Consider the following 20,712-nt stretch of genomic DNA (forward strand, 5'->3'; position numbering starts at 1 on the left):
CCTTCTTAGAACTGGCTTTTATCCCGCTTTGCCTGCATCTTCCAGAGAGTTTTAGTTTCCCTGATTGGTTAGGGAAGACCAGCAAATCACCATAATTGGGCCGCATTATGGGCTTGCCGGTGTGGGAAAATTGCTTTTAAATCCGGCATCAGCACTTTCCCCCGCACAGGCAAAACCCAGGTTTTCTGGTCGAGGGTCACTGATTTACCTCCAGCCAAGAGATGGAGGTAAATCAGGCTCCCACTGGCAAATAGATGCCGGAATTACCAGCAACAGTATCACCGGTGCGTTAATTCCGGCTATCCCCTCCATGGAGTCCTACGAGATTCCATGGAATGGGGATTTAGTATAGTTTGAAAAAGAAAAGAAGACACTTTGAATGTTTTTTAGATCAATGTTTGTTTGTACCTATGAATATGAAATCTGATATTTTATTGTATAAAAGATAATTTTATATTGTAGTATTGTATTGCATTTTAATGTTTTTGATACTTAATACGTGTTTATGATTGAATTCATGATTGTAAATGTTCTGTTATGGACTATGCACAATTAAATTAAATTGATTAATCAGGATTTACCACCTTTTCTGCCACCTATAATACTGGGATATCAAGCGGTCTAAGTGTAGGGCTGTTTGCCGGTATCCCATCAGAATTACTATCATGATACGGGCAAACATTTAATGAAGCCCATATTGGCTTTGCAGATTGACAAACTTCATGCAAATGTCCACGCAAGCTATGTGCCTGAACCCAACTCTACATGGGTACATTTGCACGTAGCACTAGGGCAATGCATCTTTGCACCAGAGTAAAGGACTGGGTCTACGGCAAATATTGCTCCCATGCACTCATGCATTCAGCGCATACATTAGCACACGGGCATTGCCTTGCTTTTGTGCAAATAATTGCACTTCCACTGTTGCAAAGTTTCTGTAACACCACCCATGATGTCCGTTTGCGTTTTCACTTCATTTATTTTGATATTATTCTATTTTATTCAAGGCAATGGGGGCCTACGGTTTTGGCCAATTCAAGCCAATCAAATCACAGACGAGGTCAATCGAAGCTCTAAGGGGTCAATGTGTGTCCCCTTTAAGGGGCAAATATAATGAGGGATGCGTGCTAACTTAATTGCTTGGCCAATGGTCACCGTAAAGCCCAACAGTGTTGAGATTAAAATCCCGCACCCCTTTTTCCTCAGAAACATTCGAGTGGTGCAATTAAGTTGTCTGTTGATTAATCATGTTTTCTATATTTCCAACAAACCCTCTGTCTCTTCTTTTCAACATTGAAACACAGATGTCTTCATTTTCTGCTGCTGATGCTGCGTTTGCGTCCCCGAAATGCCATTGCTTTGGGGACTGCGCCGACAGCCACGCTGCGCGTTTTGCTTCCATTATTACTGTGTGTCGGTTCTGCTGCTTTGACACTAAGCACAACTTTCTGAGTGCCAATTAACTCTGAAATTGTGTTTGCCAAGGATGCGAGTCCTTGCATTCGACCGACAAGGCTAATAATTACGCAGAAATGGGAGTACGGGAGGTCGCCCGGGTCTTCTCCTCGTATGTCTCTGCAGCTATGCCAGAGTAAACACAGTGCTGTGTGTTGTGCAGGGGCGCGTATGCACAACCGAGCTTTACAAGAAGGCCAACACGCGGTAGCAGGTGCTTGGGGGCGTCGCAGGAGCTCTTGACCTGCTTCAAGTCACCCACTAAGCGGCCATTTCAGTGCCTTGCAGGAAAGAAGGCGATATGAGTGGCTCGCATTCTCAACCTATGACGAATGTGTTATTCGCTTGCAAGATTTCCCTGCCTGCCATATGGTGTGCGTAAGGCTTCAATGGATGCACCCTACACAACTTTACCTGTTCCCTAATGAGAAAAGCCTTTCCCGAAACCCACAAGAACCAATGTCTATGGTGTTGGAGGGACGTTTCACAAGAGGTCGGTGTCCATAATAGTACTGTTAGGTTGGGGCAGTGGCAATTGAAGGATGGTGCTAAGATTTCTATGTTCAAGGCAAAATAGTATTTTACCACCCCCAAGCCAGTAAACTTCACCACAAATGTTGAATGTAGCAACCGTGAAGGGATAACGCCCATGGCATATGTATTCACTCACTTTAACTCTCTTCTACTTAACCAATCACTCTCTTCTGTCCACTCTCTGCGCAATCATTCAAATGGAAAAACCCTTGATCATATTCTCATCTCTACTCTGCCTCTAATATCTCCACCGCTCCTTCTCCCTCTATTGCCGTTGTCTCAATCTCAACTCCTGCTTTTTCCTCACTCTCTCGATCTACTACAACTATTACTAAGCACAGGTTTACCTCCTCCAAACTCCCTGACTACCTCGCTGACTTACACTACTCTCTCTCCTCCTACCTTGAACTCACCTTTCCATCCATTGTAGAAGTCTGTGCTAACTTTAGCACTGTCCTTTATGCTCCCTTCTCCTCTCACTACACTCTTACCACACTCTCTCCTAAATTCTCCCCTTCACTGCCTGGGATTACTGAATTACACCTCTCATCCACACCCTGAGAAATACAAAGCGGAAAAACCTCACACTTGGCAAAAGTCATGACAATCCTCAAATCTCCAACTCTATCTCAATGCTCTTCAAAACTATTATATATATAAAACTATTCCTGTACTCTCAACGCTGCCAAATGTAACTTCAAACTCTTTCTCGTTTGTCTCAAGCCTCCCAACCTAGGCACCTCCAAAAATCTCTCAATTCTCTCACCTCCTAAACCCATTTCCATCTCCTTTAATCTTTCTGCAAATAATCGTGCTCTCTACTTTGCTTCCAAAATGTCAACAATTTGCAGTACCCTCACTTTTTACATGCTATTCCCCCCTCTTGCTCACATTTCTTCACCACTCCTACCCACCTTGCCCACTACTATGTCTTCCTTTGCTCCACAAACCCAGGTGAGATTGTTGCCCTACTCCTCAGGGTTAACCCTTCCTGTGCCCCCACTCAATCACCATTAAGCACATTGCTGAAGCACATAGCTCCCAGTGTTGCTCCACATCTTACTTTCCTCTCCAATTCCTCTCTTAACAATGACACTTTTCCATCATTGTATAAAACAGCTACTCTCACCCCTCTCCTTAAGAAACCTGGTCTATAACTTGCCTGTCCTGCCAACTTGCACCCTTTCTCTATTCTACTACACTATTACAAAATGCTACAGTGAGTAATCTTCAATCGACTCACTGAGTTCCTTGATACAACCGCCGGAATCCTCTTCAATCTGGCTTCTGACCTCTGCATTTTACAGACTGCTCTCCTCAGTGCCAACAACTTCATCTCTTCTACTCGGCAGGTAAACCGTTCATCAATTCTTATTCTCATTCTTCTCGACCTCTCTGCTGCTTTGATAATGTCAATCATTCTCACCTTTTCTCTCCTTAGTATCAGAGATAAGGCCCTCGCTTGGTTTGCTTCATACCTTGACGCCGGACACTTTCAGGTGTCCTGGAACAGTCTTACCTCCCTAATCACACCCTAATCACACCTCTTACTGTTGGAGCTACCCAAGGGTCTGTCCTTGGTCCACTTTTCTACATTCTTTATACTTCTGATATTGGCACCCTGATATCCTAGTACAGCTTCTCCTATCAACTCTTTGCTGATGACACTCAGATCTTCTTCTCCTTTCACTGCTTATCCAAGGGGTGGGTGTCAAAAATGTCAAACATCGACTGTGATTCACTCGCTCATTATGATATGATATGATAGGTTATTTATAACACTCTTAATACCAAGAGGTTTCTAAGCACGTACCCGGGGATCGAATCTGTGGTGCTCTGTGTCGTCTTGCTACCAAGTCAAGCACGTTTCCCCTGTGCTATCCTCCCAATCCTCAACTCCACTGAGACAGACGTTCTCAACTTTCCAGTCAAAAAGGCTATCTCCCCCTCTTCTACTCTTCTCACCTGACTAAATTGCTTTCACTTGTAAACTTCTGTCATTATCGACCTATCACAAAACTTCTCACTCTTCATTTCCAAATCTGCCACAGCAGCCAGACTCAACCTGATCAATATCTGGAACATGTGTCATCTTCTTCCTTTCAATACTGCTAAACAGCTACACGCCTTAGTCCTTTCTAGATCTGACTAATGTGGCAGTCTCCTTTATGGCCTTCCGAACTATACATTTTTCACATCCGGACAAAGTCCTTAACTTCACAGTCTGCAAATGTTTCAACCTTTCTCACTGTTCCTCTATCTCCTTTGCCCTTCACCAGCAGGTACGTCATGTGGGGTCACCAGGGGCTGCAGGTGTGACCCCTGACATCTCCCTTGCTACCCCTGTGGTCTCCCTTGCTACCCTACCCCTTTGGTCTCCCTTGCTAACTCTAGAAAATGTTTGTATTTTTTTGTTTAAATGTAAGCTCCTGGTCTGTGGCCCGTGCCATTTAGCTTTTTGTTTCTGGGGTGGCTGGCATTCTTGTTCAGGCCTCTTGAAAAAACAGGGGGTTTCACAAGTGTAACACTTTCAGAAGTTACCCTAAATAAGAAAGAATAGGAATAACCAATAATTTGTCTTTCTGAAATTCTATTCAGTAATTGTTGGGCTCTTTAAATGTTTATTTCAGGCACACTTCATTGGGTGAGTCACTGATACAGTCTCTTCTTAAACACTTCAACTCAGTCTTTCATCCTTCTGAGGTCGATAAATGAGTACCAACACAAGTTCGATGATATTGTGTGCATATCTGTTATATGTAAAGTGTGTATGCGTAAGTGCTAGATAGTAACACATCATTATCATTTGGCCTTGGATGTCTGCTTGCATTCACAGTAATTTGGTAACTTGGGCCTGTACACACTGATATTAACAATACATACGGTGATCCTTTTTTGCATGAAATGTATATCACATTATAGTGATATCATAACCATATTTTTCATAGTGTACTTAAGAACAATGCTATGTGATGTCACTTCCTGTTTTATGCTGGGGTGAAAGCTTGTGTTCCATCGCTTTTCATGATGTCACTTCAGGGTGGGGTAAAATGAAATCACTTCCTGTGATGTCATCAGAGGTCAAGGGTCGTGTAATGTAACTTCTGCTACCACTGGCATCTTGGTGAAATAACATCCCTGGTCTCTAGATTGGCTGGCTATCTATGAAATAAATGGCTAAGTAGGAACCTCTTCTCATCATCATCAAAACTATCCATGAACTCCTACTCTTCCTATCGAGCATCTGACTCCCTACTCTCGTTAAGATCATCCTCAGCTCACCTCCCTCTCGTTATAGATCTCTCTCTTCTCACTTGCTACCCTGGAATGCTCTTCCTCTCCCTCTCTGTACTACTCCAACTCTACCACTATTTGAAACCAACCTCAAAGTGTTCCTTCTTTCTGAAGAACATCTTTCCACGCACCGTACAGCACTGCATCACTCTTTTTTCCTCTTTCCCTACCCTTCATGGGCAACCCTACAGCACTTTGCCATCACCCCTCGTCCTTAATTCAGCACTTCCTCCCCATCCCGTTCCTGTGTCATTCTGTCCTGTCCTCATCCCTTGTTTTCTTTTTTCACCCTTCCCCTGCAACATCTGGTCTTCAAGTCGCATTCTCTCACACCCTCGTAGAGGACCCATGCCCTCCGCTCTGTTATCTATGGGACATACTTTATACACGCTTTTGTGCCAAAAAAACATTGCTTTCCTGTGAATTGTTGTATAAATAAATACATATGAGTTCACCCCACTACTGTCTTCGCCCTCCACACACTGGTCACAGCTCAGGGATCGGCATGTTGTTTGCCGTCCTGTAGAACTGGTGTCCAGTCAATACCATTTTAAGCATGTACCACATCGCTATAATGATAACGAGCCAGATGTGTATTTGTCTGATGCAGTCATGCGCAGTAGGGACTGCCCACTTTGCCTGTTGTCACTACTAGAGGGAGCTGTTGCCTTAGTGTATATAATACACTTTAAATAAATATATAGGTGTTGCTAGTTTCTACAGTTATAATGTACTTAAGTATTATGTAATCTTTCATTGTACTATTTCTTGCCATGCATTTGTATATCCATATATACGTCGGGGGTACCTCAAGAGTCTCAAAGGTCCCTCACACTCTTGCCAGTCATCCAGCACTTGCTTCTGCGCTGCTCCACTGCTACTGCACTTGGACACTGATCCATGAGAAAGACTCCTCCCAGGACTTACAAGCACTCTGACTAACCGGTCAAACTGGTCCACACCCCAACATCCATACCCCTGCACTGCACTCCCCTCTCCTTATCACCTGATGTTCACTTGCACAATCTGATCATAACCATGCCGGAGGAGCATCAACCTGTTTCTGCCCTGTCTCCCCTCCTGTATGGCCGTGCCCTATGCTCTTGGAAAAACTGCAGAATCGTTGTCAGACATGTTTGCTTTTATCTACCCTGTTAAATGTATATATGCACTTGCTCTACCTATAGGCAAACTTGCATCGTTCAGTAATTCAAGGGCCCTGAATGACTGTTGTTTTTCTCCCTCTGCTATCCCCTCCTTGAGAGCTTTGAAACACTTGTCTTGTGTATAGATGTTATACAAATAAACATTACCTACCTACCATATCAATAATATTTTTCATGTCCTTTTTAAACATCGTTTTACTTCAATGTACTTAATATTATGATCTCATGTCTCCTTTACTGTTTATACTTTTAATACCTTATTTTGAAAACAAAACAAAGTTTTCTATTAACAATAAAAATGGACACAAAATATACCACATAATATATTAACACTCTGAAAATCTATTTATTCACGCCCTTTGGCCCGTATACATATGGAAATAAAAAGGATATCCAGTTTTTCGTCCACACATCATAATCAATTAGACTGGCCCTTAACAGAGCTTCTGCACCACATAGCAGATCCTTATAAAAAGATTCTCGGTATTCTAGCTTGTGAAAGCCTAGACTAGCTCACCAATGTGCTGTATATATGCCACGTGACCTACTTTAACTGCTGCTGAACGCCTTCTTGACCTTAACACCTGGGAGCGTTTACTCTGTCATGACACTGACATTGGACAGTCCATGAAATGTATATTATCCTTCTCAATACATGATGCAGATCTTGCCTGAAACACTGTGCACAGTGTATTGTAACCTGACAGTCGGCTTAGTACCATGTGAACCCTGCTCTGAAAGAGAGATAGTCTAAACATGAATTAATATTGTACCTACAATATTAGGAATAAGATATAATTTCATTATCTAGCAGAAGACCTGGATTAATTTAACCAATAGGACCTTGATCCACACGAAGTTTGGATGATTCAACCAGGTCAAATTTAAAGTGCAAAGGCTGTGGTATGTCGTCCTTGTGATTACCTCCCTGTTGCTAAGGACAAGATACTTCGTCCTTGCCGCTTAAGGGGTTAATGAAACAGAAAATGTTAGAAGGCATTTAATGGCGAAATACCAAAATCACCAAAAAAGGCCTTGGTAGTGGGGAGGAAAACCCATGGCAGTTAAAGGGTTAAGGCACGCTGTTTACAGAGTTCGACCTTGCGGTCTAAGAAGTGGGGCATTTGTCTGGAGCTCTTGGTCAGAACCAGGCACCTTTCAGGGAAGCAGGGGGTTGTTGCTGGAGGCTGCCTTAGGAAGTTTAGGGAAGTGTTAAACTGCAGTTAGAAAAGTTCAGTAGGAAGAAGGGCTGGGGCAGGTAGTGAGTGACTGGGGACTTAGAGGATAGGTTTTGTTTACGAAGCACTGCATGACACATACAGCGATTTGATGCGGGTGAATAATGAAGGAGCCATCTGGTGAATTTAGGAAAAGGGTTTCCTGAGAGGGAGGGGCCGCTTGGGGCACGTTGATATACACTTGCTCATGACTATTGAGTTTGTGCGACACCTAGAAGTCTGGAGAAAATAAAGTAACTGTTGGAGGCAGGAGAAAATACGACAAGGCCTTCTGTGTTTAAGTGACTGGGACACACAGGCCACGAGATGATGAAAAATAAGCTTGTCTCCAGCTTGTGCTTCGCACTTGGGAGGGGCGTGGGGATCAGGTAATCCCTGAAAACCTCTTGTGCGAGACTCGTGCTCACATGATTTTTATGGGGGGAGTAGCTGAGATTCAGGGATGTGTGAGCTAGCAGTCAGCATCAATTTCTTGAAGTGAGTGAAAAGGACAGACTTGGGAGGATGAGCAGCGAATCAGGAAGTCGTGAGATGCTAGAGAATGTCCATAGTGTGAATGAGACACATACCACCAGCTGACACGTGCGAGGAGAATGGGGAACAAAGGATGCCTGAGGGACGCGTGTGCACGACTCTCACTCTTGTGATTTTGTGTGGGAGGAAATAGCTTATATTCAGGGAGATGACAGGTAGCAGTCACCAGTCAGTGTGTGTCTTGTGAAGTGAATGAACATGACAAATGGCATTACGTGGCACTTGAGTGGAGGTGCATGAGGGGTGTAAACACACTGAGGGCAACTAGTGTGAGACTCATCCTGCCATGACTTTCATGGGAGAAAGCAGTAGGGATGGATGGAGGCGGAAAACACCAGTCACCGTCCATCTCTTGGAGTGAGTGGGCTGGAGTTGTGCCAGCAGGTGGCACTTGGGAGGATGAGCAGAATGGGTGGTGAATCCCTGAAGGCAGTTTGCATGAGAATCATCATAATATTAATTGGGCAATTTGATCCAAAAACACATGAATACAATATTAAAATACAGTATAATACAAATAATTAAATCACTTTTTAAAATCACCTGTTATCGCTCAATGTCCTCCCTCAGCTTTGCACGCTGCCTCTGCTACTAGACAGGGGCACCTCATCCATAAAAGGCGTCCATAATACCCGCCACCCATCCACCCATTATGGCCAACGCTTCCAGGGTACCAAGCGGGGCACGTATCCCGTGCCCCATGGCTGTCAGGGGAGGGAGAGGGTCAGAGCAACAGCCCCCTACCACAATGGGTATTTGCTCTCCCTCTCTTCCCCTCCACGTTCACGCTGAGCAGACACACAGTCGCCACATAACTAGTCTTTGTTTAATAAAAAACAAATTTGCCTGTGTATTGTGCTTTCCTACCATTTCCGATTTGCATTCATCCCATAGAAAAACACAAACTGCAATCCCATTAAGAGTAACCCCTTCTATCAGAATCCTATCTGTTATGTGCATCTGTTCCTTGTCCTGAAAACCGATTTTCGATTTTGACAACCAAGCCCTTTACGTGGCTGCCTCTCATCAAAAGCCCTGTGTAGAAACAAATTGCCATTCTGCTGCGTGTGTTTTCTTTTGCATTCTGTCTTTTCCCAAAATCGATTTTCTTACCTGTGTTCATGTTGCATTGGTGCCCTGCTTAGTAATCGGTAAGCATCCTTATCACTCAAGTGTAGTAACACAAATTTCTGTCCTAGCTATCCCATCTCAGTTGTAAACTGCTGTGCAAGTAACAAGTGTAATCTGATTATGCCATTTTACTCATAATCAAGGTTTTCAATGTATTGTCTGGTCTCCCATCTTTGCTGGTGGGCTGAATTCTAAATCCAATTTTTCCCTCTTCATTATGACTCCTTGACACTGCATTCCACCCACAAAGAATTTCATTAGCTGAAGTTTGGCGGTGAGTGTTGCAGGGGAGTGCATAACGTGAGTGTTATCTGTTATTTTTAAAAAACGATGTTTGCTTATGTTTGCTATTAAAGGTTTCAGTATATTAGATTAGGAGTTTGTATAATTGTATGGTGAGGATCTTTGCATTTGTATTGCCACAACACTGGTGGTTGCTGCCTAATTATTTGATTTTCCTCTGATTTTTCAGTGAACCATAATAATAATAATAATTTTGCAATTATATAGCGCTGCGAACCCTCAGGTATCTGAGCGCTGCTTATATTACCCACAGTGTGAAGGATGAAAGGCTGAGTTTGGCCCATGAGTTTGGATTCGAACCTGTGTTAGCAGGCACTGCACAGATATCAAAGCAAGCGCTCTACTCGCTGTGCCACTTGACTGGCTATGATCAAATGAATACATATCTTTTTGTTACACACCGGCCTAGTTCCTAGTCCATTGCGACACAGGGTGTTTGTTAAGGTGGGTAGGAGACAGGTTGGGGGCCTACTGAAATTAAGAACATGTGGTTAATTAAAGATAAAAAAAAGCACTTTTATTGTGTACCACATTCATTGTCAGTGGAAGAAGTCCCTGGCTAGAGTGTGCCGTGTTATAAAACCATTGCACAGTGCACAAGAGGCGATACGTTGCCACTGCCAGGGTTAAATACAGCATCAGCTTATGTGTCTGTGTGAGTGGCCACATATGAAGGTTACTTACTCAACATTTGTCTGATTTAGGGGAGCTATCCCAAGCAGAAGCATAAGCCTTCAGTTTAAAGACCGGCATTTCCTTTGTACTGAATGCCCTATTCGATCCTGATCTGGCCGCAAAGGTTCTGTGGAGGATAGCCATTGGCAAGCAGCCATCTTGGCACAGGCCTTCCTAAAGTTGATCTGGTGGCTCCTTGTATGGAATCTTCCAACCCATGCACTCCACTCTAGCACATTCAGAATGCCCTAAGCCTTAAAGTTCCCAGTGCAACAAGATCTAGCTGGCTGACATCCACCAATTAATATTGCCCCTAGGATAGTCTTGACTAACAAAGGTTCCTGCTCCAGTGCCAGCATTCAACAAACAGTAAACATCCATAAAACCAAGACCAGCTCCATGAAAGGGTCGACCTAGATGGTTGGCAGCGTCTCCTCTGCATAGTTGTAATTGTAATTGTTTATTTATAACGCGCTTAATACCCTGAGGTTTCTAAGCGTGGACCCAGGGATCAAACCTGTGTTGCTTTGCTTCGTCTTGCAAGGCGAGCGTGTTGCCCTTGAGCTATCCTCCCAAGCTGCATCCACATTGCAAGAAAATGAGGTTTTAAACTATACAGGCCTGCTGTTGAAAGTAAGCAAGGGACCACCGCCCAACCCTCTCCGTTTAGAAGATTTGCATGGTGGAGCCACGAGCTGACAACACTTCAACTCCACCTTTCTTTATGTTCAAATCTTTGGTCAGCAATCACTATTTTGTAGCATATCACAATAGAAAATCACAGTGTGCAGCCTGAAGGTCCTGGAAAGTGTGAAAATGGTAGCTGGTGTGCAATGAAAAACTCAATATCATAGCATAACAGGACATTGCAGAGTGGGGGCAGTACTCTGGATGGCCCTAGCAACTTTAGTGACTCGGAGCAACAGGGGAAAAAAAATGTAATGTTGGTTCTACCACAGTTAGTCTGCTATACTATAATCTCTGGTGCACTGACAGGCTGGTGAGACTATGGGGGTCATTCTGACCCTGGCGGTAGGGGGTTAACAGCACGGGTAAGGATGCCGGTGCCGTTAACCCCCTACAGCCACATTCCGAGGTCCCTTAGCGGGTCCAAGCAGGAACGGCTGGTCTGACCAGCCACCCTTAGCGGGACCCGTGAAGGGACCATGGAGCTAATAACAGGCCCGCTATTTGTGGGCCCGTTATTAGCTCCTTCCCCATTCCCATTGAGCCCTATGGGGGCTCAAATGGGAATGGGGAATGGTTTTCTGAATGGGGACTTACCGGGTCCTCCAAAGTTGGAATGCCCGGTAAGTTCCCATTCAGAGACACCAGACCCGGGTTTGGAGGCAGCCATGGTGCTAATAGCACCATGACTGCCACCAAACTCGGAATGACCCCCTATGTCTGCCTGTCAAATCAAGTGATACAAAACTGGGGGAGGGCCAGTGCAGCCGTAATGCAATTCTATGTAACAGTATTGGAGCCACTAGCCGAGGAGCCCCAGGGCACAACTATTTGTCCTTACACTTGTTAAAACCGTCCTATTGTAAGGTCGTAAACGTAATCACGTATAAGCACTTCAATATCTGCAGTTTAAGTCAGGGTGAGATCACTTTGCCCATGATCACACATTAAACAGCGAAGCAGGGATTTTAACCCACTCTGAAATGTTCGCATGGCCACCTTCTTGCATGCTTTACTTGGAAGAAATATTTAAGTTTTGGGTGTCAAGGCCTACAATAATGCTGTTCTATAGAGTCTTTACTTCTTGTTTTCCTTTGAATTAGTGTTTGTTACTCAACCTTGCAGCTGTACCTTCTGTTTAGCGATCCTTTCATTCCCCCACCCTAGTTGTGTTGCTCTGCCTTTTGAGGGTTACTACAACCTGGATGATTAAAGAGGGGTGGAGTAGAGGCAGTGATGGCTTACTGGAATAGACTGGAAGGGTTGTGTCTCCTTCTTACTTGACTTTAGTATATGCAGTACATGCTAGCCAATGTTTCCACTGTTCTGCCCCCTCCCCTTGCACCAAGTTGGCAACTACGTGCAAATGCGGTCATATAACTTGCGGTGATGTCACTTCCTATATTTGGGCAACCCCCAGGTAAATTCATAAGTAGGCTCCCCTGTCAGGGGGTCACCATGGCTAGCTCATCAGCAGAGATGAAAGAAGATGTGAAACAACAGCAAGCACGGCAAGCCACACCCACTCCGCATGCGCTCATGTACGACTATGCATATGCTATATGCCACTCCAGATAATGTTATTATATTAAAATAATATCGTTTTCAGTAGCTTATTTTGCTAAGAATGTACCTCATTTTGTCTCTCACAATGTCCTTGCATCTTGTGGAGGGCACAGCACAAAAGGAAACCAATTATCTGGTGCTTATGTGAGCACCTATATAATGTTTATCTTTTTGTGCCGGCCACTGATTAGTTGCTAGTGCTTCTGAACTCTAGCATCTGTTGCTATATGCACAAAGACTAATAATTAACACATATAACAAGTACACTTCTAGTCTCTGTAGCCTGTTCCTCTGGTCCCTTACAAGCTCTGTCAGATCCCCTCTTGCAGAGCCTACTCTATCCCCCTCATGACTCCCCATACAGTGTAACCACCTTCAGTGTGATGGTGACATTCCTGCAGGACACACGCAATGACAATGTATGTCTCCAAATATCAAGCAGGTTCCATCATTGGGGCATGCTTTACCCCATGCTGTTGTTTTTTTCTACTTATAAACATGAAAACAGAACCACCCCCTCAAAATATCTGTATTTCTTCTCTGGTTTCACTGCTGTGAGTATTGGTTCAGGTGGCTCCAGCCAACGCACATTAGACAGTGAAACTCTGACCAACAGACAGAGACATAAAGCCTGATTCATAGAAAAGTGCACATAGACCTCACAAAGTTCACGCAGCAAGAAAGACTTTGTGTGTCCCCTTGCGCATGTGGAACCTGTGCACGATTCACGTATTTATGAAATCTTCCCCGCAAACTAACACAATGTGCAAGATGTGGCCGGAAGCCCCCAACGTGCCCTCCCGCTAAGCAAATGTACCCTCTAATGCGTACCTATGCGCGGTCCTCTGGTGCAAACTTACGCAGTCCGGTAAACCTGCGTGAGGTCCCCCACAACCAAGCAAACACCACAGCGACGCTGCGTCGGGTCCCTCGTAACCGTCCACAGCACCCCGACAACATGCATACCATGTATAGTAAAAGTTGAATTTTCTGAGTAAATATGTGGGCAAACCCCTGTGAACCATGCCTGCAACCCGATACACTGCTTACGTGCACCCCTAAGTCCGATCGGAACCCCGACTGTGTGCACGCACCCCTATATCCAACATGTGATCTTACCTCTGCATGGTGATTCCATGCGCAAGTGTCTGTACGCCTGCGTTCAGGTGGGGGTTAGATCGGGAGCTTTGTAATTTCCCCGATGTGAGGTTGTGCGGTGACATCTGTGAATACGATTTGTTCTGCGCAGTTGTGGGTGTGCGATCTCCTCGCAGCAGGTTGTCCCTCGCATGCCAACATTTTCTCTTGTTTTTCCTAATTTTGCATGTTCCCCCCCCTCTGATTTTGGGCTCTGCTCAGGCGAAACCCACACTCTGCGGAGAGTGTCAAGCAAGGAGCTCAGCTGCTCGCAGAGGTGGGACAGACCTTCGCAAAGTCCATACTAGTCCCGGAAAAGTCCAGCGCAGACAATTACATGAATCGACGAGGGGGGTTTTGCAGGCAGAATGGCACGCAAACTCCTGATTTTACTTGTAGATGATTCCATGAATCAGGGCCTTAGAGTGATAGAGGGAGAATGAGAGTGCAGAGTGAAAAAAAGTTCTAGATTGCCTTACGCTCTGCCAGGTACAGATACTATATTTATTAATTCTCCAAATTAGACCAACACTTTAATTTTGGAATATGTAAATAGCTCACACCCTGTTTTCCACCAAGGATACATTTGTTAATGTCAATGAGAAAACCATGAGACTGTCTTTGTGCAACTAATGGCTTGAATGCAAACACGTTCTCTCCATGCATTCAGTCCAGTTGCTTACCGACATTACATTTAAAGAAACCATTCTTTAATTAAATGCAATAGAGCAGAGACAGTCACTCCCATTCATCAACACCGGCTTGCAAGGACACCCTCTTCAACTCCCAAACATTCTTTGGGGTGAAGTCATACTGTGCTTGAGTAGTACATTTGTGCAAATCATTCTTTTCTATTTTCCGAAATGGACAGCTCACCAATTCATGTGTTCTCTGCTGCATGACTCATGCAGCCTGTGCATGACTCATGCAGCATGTCTATCATTTTGCCATTCGGTGTCACCTTGCCATTCAACAGTGGTTGAAACACCGGCCTGCCTCGCCCGCAAGCACTTATGAGTGTGTTCTTGTCAGGCACGTAGATGTTCTGGCATTTGTCGCGCCCCGTGACTTTAGTGATAAATTTACACTCAATTTGGGACCAGGGTACATTCCCGGTGAACCCCTAACTCAACTGGGTGCACCCACAATTAACTGGACACCATGGTTTGCACGGTACAACGTCCTTTCATCACGGGATGTTTTTTTGGTGGGTTTTTACTGCAATTTTTTTTCCGAAAAAACTCATCGAATTTTGGGTTGGAAAAATATATATATTGGGTGTGTGTGTTCGGGGATATATAAACAAATTAAAGGGGATGGGGGTTTGGGGCTAATCCCCCAAAAAATAAAAAAATAAAATCTGATTATTTTTTTCATTAAAAAATCTGTGGTAAAAAAGCCAGCGAAAAAACATCCCGCGATGAAATGACATGGAACCGGTTTGCACATCACAGTATAGAATAGAACCCACTACAATTTGCAGAGGGAGTGGATTTTCAACTGTGAGTTCACTCCTGCAAACCTGTCGTGCTCTCAAAATGTGCTCCTCGTGTAACCAATTCCAGCCAGGGCTGTCATGGTACATTGATTCAAGACAATGGTGAACGGCCAGGGGTCTACTCCGCTGGCATTCAAGAAGGCTACAGGTTCTCTTCATCAAGCACAAGGAATACTAAAACCTGGTGGCAGAATGAGTAGAGACGTTGGCCACCCCCTTAGGCTGTGAACACGAAACAGAGATCAAGAAAGCACGGAACTGGTGAACGCGTAAAAGAACACCCGGATAATCCACCAACCAAGCTTTAGCAAAAACAGAGAAAAGCTTCCTTCGGGTACAGTGCAAAGAAGGGTCGGAATTATACAACTATATAATTTGTTACTTAATAAAATATGATATATTTTTATTATTCCGACCCTTCTATTTGCTGAAAAAGATGTCCATCTAGACCCACCCACAGCGTGGCACAGTCTAAAACGCTTCAGTGCTACACCGACAGGTAGCTCGTTGTGGAACCCTTCTTTGTAAATGTTTCACAGTCCTCTCCCAATGCGCCCCTAATATAAAAGAGGACACATTGGGCCTCATAACGAGTCCAGAGGTAACCGCAGCGGTAAAACCACCTGGTTACCGCCGGACTCGTATTACCATTCCGCCTCCGTGACTCCCAGATTTACCAGGGCATTACAGCCCCAGTGTCCCAGGAGTCACGGAGGCGGAATGGTGTTAATCCCCATTCCCATTGAGTCCCATAGGACTCAATGGGAATGTTGTTTTTGCTTGGAAACACTGGCACCATCTCGTGATGGTGCTGGTGTTTCCACGTCTGCCTGCAGGCGGGAGGTGTTCAACCCGCCAGGTCAGACCTTGTGGGAAGATCACCTCCCGCCTGCAGGACTCAGGATCGGGCAGTCCGGAATTAACAGTGGCAGCGGGTTTACCGCCACTGTTAATTCCGACCGCTCGACCTGTAATGAGGCCCATTGTATTTTGGCTCATTGAGTATTCCCCCTTCAGTTACAGTGCTCCAGGTTGAGGAGTGCTGTCATTCCATCCTTGAAACTGCAGCTACCCTACCTGTCAAAATGCATTTAAAATTCAGTGTTCAGAAAAGACTATGGGCCTCATTACGACCCAGGCGGTAAGTTACCGCCTGGGCCGTGACTTTACTGCCATGGCGTAAACTAAGTTTACGCCATGGCGGAATGGGGATTTACCTCCCCATTCCGACCTTGGCGGGGCGGTAAATCCCCATGTCCCATTTACCCTTCCCCATTCCCATTTTTGCCCCATAGGGCATAATGGGAGTGGGGAAGGCGTTAATTACGCCACCGTAAATTACGGTGGCGTAATTAACTCCATGGTCCCTTAGCGCCATGGATTTTAACACCTGCTAAAAGCAGGTGTTAAATCCGCCATGGCGCTAAGGGACCTCGTAATTGGCGGAAAGGGGTCGGCGAAGCTAACGCTGGCGTAAACCCCTTTCCGCCAGGGTCGTAAAGAGGCCCTATGCCTTTCAGGAGGACCGTATTGTAGAGGAACCCCACCCCCTACCTCCTGTATGTTGGAAGCCTGAGATTGTGCCATGCTTGACACCAGCAGTTGTGACCACACCACAGCCAATATTCAAAAGAAGGTACACACTTAGAACATCCTACCAAATGTATCCCTGAAGAGATGACAATCTGAGGGAGGAACTCTCTGAAGGAATCTAAAAAAGTGGCAAAGAGGAGCAGGTGACATCACGAAAGACAAACGTGACTCCCTGAGAATACTGACTGAAGAGAATGCATCGAGCAAATAGAAACTGATGACGAAGTTAAGAATCGAGAAAACTTTAATATGCAAACAGAATATTGCAGGCATGTGATGCACTGCAGAAAATGCAAGCCGTTCAATAACTGTACAGATGCTGTAACGCAAGTAGACTAAGTGATCATAGAAGCTGGCTATATGTAGTGAATAGACTGAAGGTGAAGCCGCCATTGTATAGAAACTGGACATCGCTGTTATGAATTTCATAAGCCAGGACCCATGGAGAGGAAAGGCTGAGAACTGTGTCACAGCAAGAGTAAGCTGCGATTGTGCACAAGAATGGCGAGGCTGTCAGGCCTGGTGTCAAAGCTGAGGCAGCCACGTCTAGTTATCTATTCTTGAAGGCAGAGCAAGTGAGAAGCTGAATCGTCCCTTGTTAAGGTGTAAAGAAAGAACACCAAGCATGCCAAGTTTTATTCATTTGATACATTTAAATGGTGCAAAATGGACCAAATCGTGGTCTGCTGTCACGTGAGCTAAGGATGGAAATAGAGTTGAGCGTGGAGTTCTAGAACAATTAATTATATATTCCCATAGACATGAATACTCTGCAAGGCCAAGTTCAAAGACAATCTTCAAGGCAGAAGGCATGGGTGATGAGAGATTCTGGGCTAATTGAGTGGGGAGGTAAAGTCAAGTCAACCTCCTAGCTCCTGGGTTTAAGCTTGCATGCTGCTAAGTTAACCGAATGTTCCAGACATGGCGCAAGCATGCCAACCTATTGTAGAGGGCAATATAACAGGATCTAGTACAACACATAACATTAGAGACTTGGACTCATTGATCAACTCTACTCTGAGTAATAAAGAAGCCACTCTATATGTAGTCTTCATAGATTTTACCAGCACTTTTTACCCAGTAGTTAGAGAAAGGCTCTGGTCTAAGCTTGCCAGTCTTAATTGTCCCACCTGGATAATGCAGATCTTAAAAGCTCTGCATAGTGAGAACAGTAATAGGGCCAGACTCAATAATGAAGGCACAGTAATGGAATCCATAAGTATCAACATGGGAGTTAAGCAGGGATGTGTGGCGGCTCCCATGCTGTATAATTTTTATATCTCGGATCTTCTCCAACGCATGGGGTTAAAGTCTAACTGCCCACCTAAGCTAGGGAACTCTCCCATTACTGGCATACTCTTTGCAGATGACCTGATACTGTTCGATAGAACTCTGTCAGGCATCGAGAGCATGCTAGAGGAACTTTCACAGTGTGCCTCCCAGCTGGGAATTATCATCAATCTAGTTAAGACCAAGATAATGTTGATTACTGTAAAGGGACCAAGACGATCTGAAATTGAATCCAGACTGGGCACGATAGAATTTTCTGATTCTTATTCTTATTTGGGCCTGGAATTTGACGTATCATCCAATTATGATCGGATAATCGCACAAAAAACAGGCGAGCTAAATTGCTGATGCTACAGGCCTGCAAAATTGCCAAGGGGCACTCAGGGTACAGTATGGCTGGCATTTTTAAGTTGAATCAACAGTGTTTTGTGCAAGCCATGCTTTATGGTCTGCAAGCTCTGGCCATGCAGGACCTGAATTGGCTCAACATTTTAGAGGACCATTATTGGTGGGCATTATTAAGCCTAGGCCCGGCTTATTCCATGCAATATCTGAGAATTGAATTAGGTTTAACCTCTTTAAGTGGAATGGGCCAATGTGCTCGGGGTGTTTTTTTTTTTTTTTAACTTGAAATCTTGTACCTCACCTGTGCGCAAATTGCTTGCCGTAGTGGGCAATAATTACGACTCAGAAAAGGTCCAGCATGGGGGTAACGTTAAACATCTGAATGAATCCTTTTTTCTGGAGATTGGTTGGATCCACGCCTCAAAGAGAATGCAACCTTATGCCCACTTGAAAAAATCATTTGAATCTAAGCTAAATTGATGGGATTGCTGTGAAAATGATTCCCACTTAGCAAAATTGAAAGGGTATGAGGCAGTGTCTCATGAAGTGCACAGGTTCAGGAGGACACAACCTTATCTACTCCGGTGTCCGGATCCGGACGTAAGGGATTTTCTGTTAAGGTTGCGTAACAACCAATTAAAGGTCCTTGCCTTTATGGGCCCCCATCAGAGCTTGGCATTAAAGGATAGGTCCTGTTGTATCTGTGGGGAATCTGATTCTTTGGAGACCGCCAGACATGTACTCACTTTCTGCCCTAAATTGGTAACATTATATATGAGTAGGCTGGGAAAATTGGTACATTGCTATGAGGCTATCCTTGGAGATCCATTTTGGGACTACTGTCTAAATTCAGAGACCGTATCTTCTCAGCTCATTCTGTTTAGAGTGTGGACACATGTCAGGAGTTTACTGAAAAATTAATGCTAATGCTATTAACTGTGTGACTCTGTTTTAGTATTTTATTATGTCGTTTTGACATTTGGTGTTTTGATTTATTGTGTGTGACAGTGTTGTGAGATCTGCTGATTTAATGAATTGGTTATGTAATATGTCTTGATATGTTTGTTATATTTTATATCTTGTGTAAAGTTAGATTATTATTATTATTATTGTAGAGGGCCGTATAACGAAGGGCCCTATAGTTTGAGAGCCAATATACTGTGTACTTAATAGTGTTGAAGATGACATGTTTTAAAGGTAGGCATAAGTTGTCCACCTCACAGTAGACAACCAATCACAAACCCACCCCTTATAGAAAGTATATTTAGATTTTGCCTTTGAACCTATCACAACTCCTTGTAGGGATTCTCATTTGCCACATAGTATGATGTAAAATCTGACATATTTTTTGTATAAAAGAATGTTTTATGAAAAATGCATTGAGTGCATGAGCAGAGGTACATTGATGTCCAATCCCCGTTTTAGATAATTGTTAATAAAACCGCAACCTTTGCTTTCTTGAACCCTTGTGGTCCTTTTAATTAAGGTAACACATCATACGATGAATGGGATGGAGAATAACTGTCACATCAAACAAGAAGACCAACTCAGAAATTTTGCAAATGATTGGTTTTATTCGCAATTGTATAAAACAGGGAGTACAACGGACATCAACGGACACCACACAGCAAGATCTCAATACATTTCCTAAATAATGATACTTTTATAGCAAAAACTTGTCATGCGTGACGTAATTCTACATGGCAAACTGATATGACTAAGGGGACTATCTAAGTATACTTTCTATTTGGGATAGGATTGCGATTGGGTCTCTACAGTCAGGTGGGCAATTCTATGGCACATCATTGGCTATCAAACTATAATCCTTTCATTATATTACATTCTGCAATTGGTTGGCACACACTTACCCTTCTGAAACATGTGATTCTTTACCAGCATGTAAGGTGGTACCCTAGGTGCTGGTGGGTGGACTTGACTGTCCCCACCCAATTAGCCCATCATCTCTCATCACTTATGCCGTCTGCCATTCAGATTGTCTTTGAACTTGGCCCTGTAGTTGCTTCTCATTTCTGGGAATATAAGGCAGTATGAGCACGTTCTTATCAAGGTTCATGGTGCATGCCCACATATATTTTCATATTGGACTCCTGTGATCAGAGACTGTGAATTAGCCCATTTTATAGCATTTAATTGTCATAAATGAAGAAACTTGGCTCTCATGGTGTTCTCTCTTTGCCATTTAACAAGGGATGCCTCTGTGTATCATATTTACTGTTCTTCAAGGACTGTTAACCAGTTTTGGCTG

Source organism: Ambystoma mexicanum, chromosome 11 (genome assembly GCF_040938575.1).
Source record: "Ambystoma mexicanum isolate Mex_15411 chromosome 11, UKY_AmexF1_1, whole genome shotgun sequence".
NCBI lineage: Eukaryota > Metazoa > Chordata > Amphibia > Caudata > Ambystomatidae > Ambystoma > Ambystoma mexicanum.